The sequence below is a fragment of the Mus caroli genome, unplaced genomic scaffold (assembly GCF_978045245.1).
Source record: "Mus caroli unplaced genomic scaffold, Mus_caroli_1 scaffold_7, whole genome shotgun sequence".
Lineage (NCBI taxonomy): Eukaryota > Metazoa > Chordata > Mammalia > Rodentia > Muridae > Mus > Mus caroli.
Window position 1 is genome coordinate 90172472 of NW_028227262.1, and position 8172 is coordinate 90180643.

Genomic DNA, 8172 nt, shown 5'->3' on the forward strand with positions numbered 1-8172 from the left:
AATATGATAGCAACATTCATTATCCTGGCAACACTAGCACTATGTGGAGTTCAACTCACAAGTATTGCTTAGACCCAGTCCCCCTTTTATCTGCTTGTCATTAGCCCATCTCCTACATTGCCTGACACAGACACCATGTGGAATGCTACTCAGAACTACCTGCAGTTGCCTGAACCCATTCCCCTATCAGACTGTCTCTCTGTCACTCCACTCACCATCCTACCCAGTGCCAACACCTCAGAGAATACAAACTTGAATGCCAGGATCCCCTACAAACCCAGCGAGCCCTCTACAAACTCCTGAAGATCAGCAGGGAGAATCTTCTAAGCCTCCAGATGATGTTACTCCCAACTCAGAAGGAACAGCTATTCTTAGTCAAGCCAAGGCTAGATCTGATTCCCAATTCTCACACTAACAAAGAGTCATTCCACTACTGAACACCAAGCACCATTCTGCCAGTGCACAGCCGGGCAAGTTAGGGTAATAGTAAAGAAGAATCCAAACAATCCAACAAAGAGATTGCCAGATAGTTGCACCAAGAAAGGTTAGAAAAAAATGTAAACTCATGCCTAGGTCAAATCTCCAAAACACAATAAACATGAGTAAGAAATTATCCCTCTAACTGTACTGTTCTCTGAGTAAAGCAACCTAGCTCATGTGGAAGGCTGTATATTCTTTTTTTTTTTTCCTTTTATTCTTGTTTGTTTAAGATAGGGTATCTCTATGTAGTCCTGGATGTTCTTGAACTTGCAATGTACACCAGAGTGGCCTTGAACTCACAGAGATCTGATTATTTCCACCTCCTGAGTGATAGGATTAAAGGCATATAACACCACTCCAGGCAGTAATTTCAAAACAGCAACTATAAATATGTTAAGGAATTCAAAGAAGACATGAACAAATGCCTGAATTAGAACTATGAAAACACAAACAACCAAATTAAACTATGAAAGCAATTCAAGATCTGAAAATATCATTTTAATAAAAAGACTCTCTAAAGAATATCCAAAATGAAATGAACTTAGGAAGTCAAACAAAGAGCTCTGGTGAAAGTATCACCAATAGATTAGGTTAGGTGGACAAGAGAAGGTCAGGTCTCAAAGACAAGGGAAAGGAAAATTATCACTTAGTAAAAACAAATGTTAAATGTACACATGCATACATATAGGAATGGCTATTCAGGGAACCTGAAAAACTATAAAAAGAACAAATCACAGGTATGGAAGAAGAGAAAGAAATTCAGGTCAAAGGCATGGAGGTATTACTTACCCCAAATGGAAAGAAGGAAAGAGATGCCTATTAAAGATACAAGAGACATTGAAACATCAAATAGACAGGAAAAGACACATCCTGTCTTATTGTTATTGCTATGATAAGGCAGTGCGGAAAGGGGAGGAACTGATACTAAAATCTGGTTCCCTAATTGGTTCTTGATTGTGTTGATAAAGAAGGCCTGGAGCCAATTCTAGGACGAAAGGGGCAGATGGGACTTCTGAGTCCCAGGAGGAAAAAGAGACTGGAGGAAAGGGAAGGGCTTTTTGGAACCATGCATTGGAAGAAGAAAGCTGCAGTCATGTAAGGCCTTGGGGTACGTAGGGCCTGCAGCCTCCACCTTGGCCGGGGCCAAGGAGGTTGGTGGGAGCTAGTTTATAGCTGATAAGATTAGGGCTGGAGATTCTGTGCCTAGCAATTGTGCTAGTAGACAAATTCCTTTTTGTTTTTTAACAAATTATTTTTAAAAAAGATTTACTTATTTATTATATCAAAGTACACTGTAGCTGTCTTCAGAAATACCAGAAGAGGCTGTCAGATCTCATTATGAATGATTGTAAGCCACCATATGGTTGTGGGGATTTGAACTCAGGACCTTTTGAAGAGCAGTCAGTGCTCCTAACTGCTGAGCCATCTCTCCAGCTCAAGTAAACAAATTCTAAAGTAATAAAACTCTCAGCGTGTTTTTCATCCCATGGAACATATGTGGTAGAGATAGAAACTGCGTGTTGATTGCGGCTTGGTGAAGCTAAGCTGGGAGGGGATGGGAGCAAGATTGCAGCTTCCAGGAAAAAGGGTAGCTGGCTATTGGTAGAGAACAGGCAAATCAGGAGTGGGGCCAGCAAGCAGCCAATCTTTGACCTAAGCCCAGAGCCAGGACCTTGGTCCCTTGAAAAACCAAACGAGCTTATCAAAAGTCCAATTGCATATCAGAGAAATCTCCAACTTCTTGCCTACACCCTTGGCAGACTGAATCAAGTCACCATCATGGGGCACTGGGCTCCAAGCCAACTCAGTAGAGATGAACCATTTTACTTTTAAGGTGGAGTAGCCCAGGGCTATCCAGCTGACTTTTGCCTTGGGTCATAGAGCAAATTCCACAGGACCTCTCCCAAACACCCGTGTCTTAAAATAGGCAGGAACTTTTCATTCTTTAGCATTCTTATCTATGGAGGCTTTTAGAGGCATACATAAACTGCTTCTATCCAGGCCACATCTAACTGCAACTTTCATCTGTTTAAGCTTTATATTTTGCTAACAATTAGGTTTTCTATGTACAATAATCAAATATCCTGTAACATGAGTGGGCTTTGAGGTTTCAAATGCTTACTCCATCTTGGGACTGGCCTCCATTAAAAACAAACAAACAAGCAAACAAACAAACAAAACAAACCAGCAACTGAACCCAAACTGCACACAAGTATCAGAAAGGACCCTACAGCTTTTTCCTGGTGAGAGATACTCCCTAGCTACTTCCTAGCAAAAGTTAATCAAAGATTCGTCTGTTTAGATATACTTTCAGACCATTTGTGATTATATACGATCTTGCTTCAGAACACCCACCTGTTGGCTTACAATAGCCATTCAATTAAATGCTTGCCAGAATGGACACCCCTTTACTTGCTCCGATTTCTTATAAAACCTTGTCCCACTGAGAGTTTGGGGCTACTTCACCAAACTGTCCTGTGAGTCAGCAGAATTTGAGTCTGTAATAAAGAGACTCTAATGTGATTGCATCCACGTCAGCTCCTGGTTGTTTTTGTTTGTTTGTTTGTTTGTTTTTGTTTGTTTGTTTGTTTGTTGGGGGGCTTGCAAAGGAGGCACAACATGTATATCTCTCTCTTCCTACTGCCTGCTGATCCAGATGTAGAACTCTCTCCTCCTTCTCCAGTATCATGTCTGTTTGCCTGTTGCCCTGGTTCCTACCATAATGATTGTAAGACCCTGACCTTTGGTCAGTGGTACTTACTTCACCCCAGAGTGAAATGCAGATGGATGCAAAAATAATAGGTTTATTTTCCAGCGCTTCAGGGTCTACCTTGAATTAGTCCCTCAAGGCAAGTGACCCCAAATGGCTATTACAAGCAGTTTTTATACTTTTTAGGGGCACAGATTACATTAGCAAGGTTACAGTTCAAAGTTATTGGCTAAGCATATTGACCAATCTGTTGGATAGCAAACATGGGCAGATCATGACATGCATTTGAACTCTATCTGGGACGTTCCAGAGGGTCAGGTGACTATCAGTTCGTACAGTCTGTGAATTTTTACTCAAGAATGTTCCTGTGGGTGGAGAATGGAACTTGGTCTAGCCTTGACCCCAGATGGGAGGAGGAAGCTGTAAGAAAGGCGTGGGACTGGAAAAAGTCCTTAGGGTCCCTCAGTGATAATGGACTAAACCTGTAAGTCTGCTCCAACTAAATGTTTTCCTTTATGAGAGTTACCATGGTCATCTTGTCTCTTAATAGCAATAGAACATCAACTATAACAAATATCTTCAATTCTCCAATCCAAAGACACAGGCTGACTGTAGAGTCACAAAAGACCCCAGATAGCCAAAACAACCCCAAAACAAGAACAATACTGAAGGATTACAATTCCTGTTGTGCCCAAATTTTGGGGTCCCCAAAGACCACCAGGAGTCCAAATCTGTATGGAAAAGCAAACAGCCTTTATTCAAGTTTAAGCTTGGACACAAAGACTCCTTCAAAAGAACAGATTCATGCTGAGAGCCGAATTGAAGCTCTTTCAATTAGGCAGAGTTTTTATATTAGTTTGAGCAGGGAATGGGGGAGGGGCAGGGGTTCTAGCCTAATAATTACATTATTTGGCAAGGGGTATTCTAGTGCACAGAGATTGGTCAGTGATGACTAAAGCCAGCTTGAGCAATTTATCTATAACATCAGGAATTTTTGGCACTTTTCCTCTATTCCCTGGTTGGCTTGGGCCCTGGGCAGTTTCTTCCTGGTATTTTTATTAACCAGAGTTTAAATGGTGGACAAGCAGACTCACGATATAGTCAGCTTACACACTGGAGTTTCTCATTCCCAATATTATGATATATTATACAGCCATATTAATAAAAACAATATGGTACATAAAAACAGATACGTAGACCAGTGGAATAAGATCAAAACCCCAAAATGAATACACGTAGCTTCAGCTATTTAATATCTGAAAAGTTGCCAAACAAAACCATAAATGGGGGAAATCATCTTTAACAAATTGTGCTAGGGAAACTGGATGTCCATGTGCAGAAAAATAAAATTAGATCTGCACAAATTCTCCAAATTGATCAAAGGCCTAAATGTGAACCCAGAAACGTTGAAACTGAAGGAAATGTAAGCAGTACCCTATGTGATATAGACGTGGAAATAGACTTTCTGACTAGGATCCCCTCTGCCCAAGAAATAAGGCCAATAAATGACAAGGGGACTTCATAAAACTACAAAGAAACAATCAGCAGGATAAAGAGGAAGCCCACAGAATTTGAAAGAATCTTGGCCAACTCTATATCGACAGAGGATTAGCTAGAATGCAGAAAGAGTTTTAACAAACAAATAAACAAATCAAAGACCAAATGGCTCATTCAGAAAATGAGCCTGGCACCTAACAGAGAGCTCTCAAAAGCAAGGGGGAAAAAGACTAAAAATATTGCAATAATTTTCCATCATCTCTAGCAATTAGGAAATGAAAATCAAAACAGCTTAGAGATTTCATCTTACCTCTATCACAATGGAAAAGATCATTAAAACAGTGGACAACAAATGCTGGAAGGGCTGTAGAGGAAAAGGGAACCCTCGTTCACTGTTGGTGGTATTGCAGATTTGTAAAGCGATTATAGAAATCATTGTGGAGAAGCACTGAATGTCTAGAAATAAAGCTATCAAATGACTCACTTGTAGTACTTCTTGACATATGCCCAATGAACTTGACATTGTATCCCATGTGCTCAGGTCATGTTCATTGCTGCTTTATTCATGACAGCTGGGAAATAGAAATGCCCTTCAATCACTGAATGGATAATTAAGCTGAGTTGGTATTTGTTAAAGAGCATGTTTATCAGAGGTCTTAAACACAGGGGGTAATAGAAATGGAGACACTGATGAAAAGGGTGGAGCCCATGTGAGTCCAGGCTCTTAGAGGAGTTTTTACTTCATTATCTTTAAAATGCTTTATAAGTTTGACTGTTGAAAAGGCAGTCTACAACAAAATTTAGTAATTAACCAAGACTTAAAATTCTAACAATTGTACTGTGTGGGTGTGCATGTATGAGTGTGTGTGTGTGGGGTGGTGGTGGTGGTGGTGTGTGTTTGTGTAAGCACCCGCATGAATGTATGGTTGTTTGTGTCATGGGATGTGTGTGGAAGTTGAAGAACTTGCAAGGGTCAGTTCTCTCTCTCCAAGTGAGTTCTGGGAAGTGAACTCAGGTTAGCAGGCTTCACAGCAATTGGCTTTATCCGTTTAGCCTGCTGGCTCCCAAAGCTTCAATTTAAGTATGTTTTAAATAAAGAAAAATATGAGTTGATTTTCTTGTTTTATTTATTTTTTTTTTATTTTTTATTTTTTTCGCCTTAGCATTTACTTCTATCCCATATTCTTGGAACTGTCTTCATCAAAGCTCATGAGGAGATGGCAATGATGGCAGAGATGCAGGCTCCAGCTCCAACAACAGCTGCTGGAGCTGTTGGGAAGACTCACACAGCAAGCAATCTGGGACATGCTGTTAGGGTGGGCAGCTGCCTGCAGCCAGCCAGATCTCTTGGAAAGGGGCTGGGTTGCAGCCCAAGTCTCTCACAGAGGTGTAGGCAGTGCCTGCACCTCCTCCAGGCACTTGTCGTAGGTCTCCTGATATTCTTCATGGGGCTTCACCATGATCACACAAGTGGGACGCTTGGAGCCCGTGGCTGCACCCAAGTCCGTCTTAGAGGGGATGTAGACGTAGGGCAAGTTCTGGTCCTCACACAGAACTGGAAGATGGCAGTACACCTCAATCGGCAATGTATCTCCTGCCAAAACCATGATCCCTTTCTCGCCCTTGTTGACAAATTTCTGAACCTCCTTCACCCCGCGACGAATCTGCTTCTGCTTCACAGCCTTCTTGATGCACTTGTAGAGCTTGCGCGTCAGGCTGCGGGAAGCCAGGGGCTGCGCGATGGGGTTCAGGTTGACCAGCAGCTCTTTGTACGTGCGCTCCTCGCTGCAGCCCTCCGCCTGCGCCTCGGACTCCTCCGGAGCGGCCTTTATTTTGGTCATCTTAACAACTCCAACTCTGTCCTGGCATAGAGGAACCACGCGGCCGCCGCCTCCGACATCACTTCCGGGTTATGAAGTGGCTCCTTCTTGTTTTATCTTATCTTAAAGACTTCTCTTATAAATGCAATTGTGAGCTGGCCTTAGGAGGTGGATTGTTTAGATATAAGGATGACTGAGGGGAGTTAATATGTTAATACTAAGCTAGCAAGCATAGTTAGCTTGTTTTCATTATTGTCCTCATTTGGGTTGCTTTTAGGAAAATGTACTTTGTCTCTGAAGACAATGTTGACTTAATCAGTGGTGTCTGAGGGTCCCTGCCTCTGTCAGCAGGAAGAAAACTATATGCCAGGATTTTTGGCTGCTTTCCCTCCTCAAATATGTACAATTTTCTGTTTTTTTTTTTTTTTTTTCCATTTTCTTGCAGACTTGGATAATCCATCATAATTTCCATTTTCTTGCAGACTTGGATAATCCATCATAATTTATCATCTTAAGAAATCCTTCTGTCTGGTCCACACCTCTACCTGCAATCTTGGATTGGCACTGACTCCCCAGCTTACAGCTCTGTTTGCCTCCCAGGAAACCTACTCCTACTCAGGAAAATGAGGTAAGACACTCATGCCTCAATCCCCCATCTGCTGGGCCAGGGCAAACCCAGCAGCTAAGAGAGCTGCCTTGTCCTTTCTGAGCTCCATCTTAAGGTCCACACATCTGCGTGCAATCTCTAGGATCTGAACTCAATACCCCGCCTACTGCTCTGCTTGCCTTTTGGAAGGTCTGCTGTCAACCAGGATAACAAGTCCCAGAGGCCTGCTACTCTCTAGCACTATGTTGCCAAGCCAACACCAGAGACAACCAGATGGCTAAAAGCAAGCACAAGAACACAATCAAAAAAAGCCAGTGCAATATGGCACCATTAGAATCCAGCTATCCTACTACAGCAAGCCCTAGATATCTTAACATGCTTGAAGAGCAAGACTATGTATGACCTTAAATCTCATCTTATGAAGATGACAGAGGCCTTTAAAGAGGAAATAAATAAATCCCTTAAAGAAACACAGAATACTACAATCAAACAAGTGCAGGAAATGAATAAAACTGTTCAAGACATAAAAATGGAAATAGAATCAACAAAGAAAACACAAACGGAGGCAATCTTGGAGATAGAGAGCCTAGGAAAGAGAACAGGAATTATAGACACAAGCATCACCAACAGAATACAAGAGATATAAGAGAGAATCTCAGGCATAGAAGATACAATAGAAGAAATTGATATATCAGTTTTAAAAATGTCAAATCTAAAAAGTTTGTAATGTAAAATATCCAGAAAATATTAGACACTATGAAAAGGCCAACTATAAGAACAATAGGAATAGAAGAAGGAGAGGATTCCAAGTTTAAAAGCTAAGAAAATATCTTCAACAAAATCAGAGATTACAAACTTCCCTAGCCTAAAGAAAGAGATGGCTATAAATATATAAGAAGTTTACACAACACCAAATAGATTGGACCAGAAAAGAACAAGTGTTCTACCACATGATAACAAAAACATAAAATGTACAGAACAAGGAGAGAATATTAAAAGCTATAAGGGAAAGGCTAAGTAACATATAAAGGCAGTCCTACTAGAATTACATATCCTTC

General features: G+C 41.2%; 1 pseudogene; it reads right to left on the bottom strand.

Annotated features, from left to right (window-relative positions):
* Positions 1–5844: 5844 nt before the first annotated feature.
* Positions 5845–6600, bottom strand: LOC110296923 (H/ACA ribonucleoprotein complex subunit 2 pseudogene; annotated as a pseudogene).
* Positions 6601–8172: the final 1572 nt, after the last annotated feature.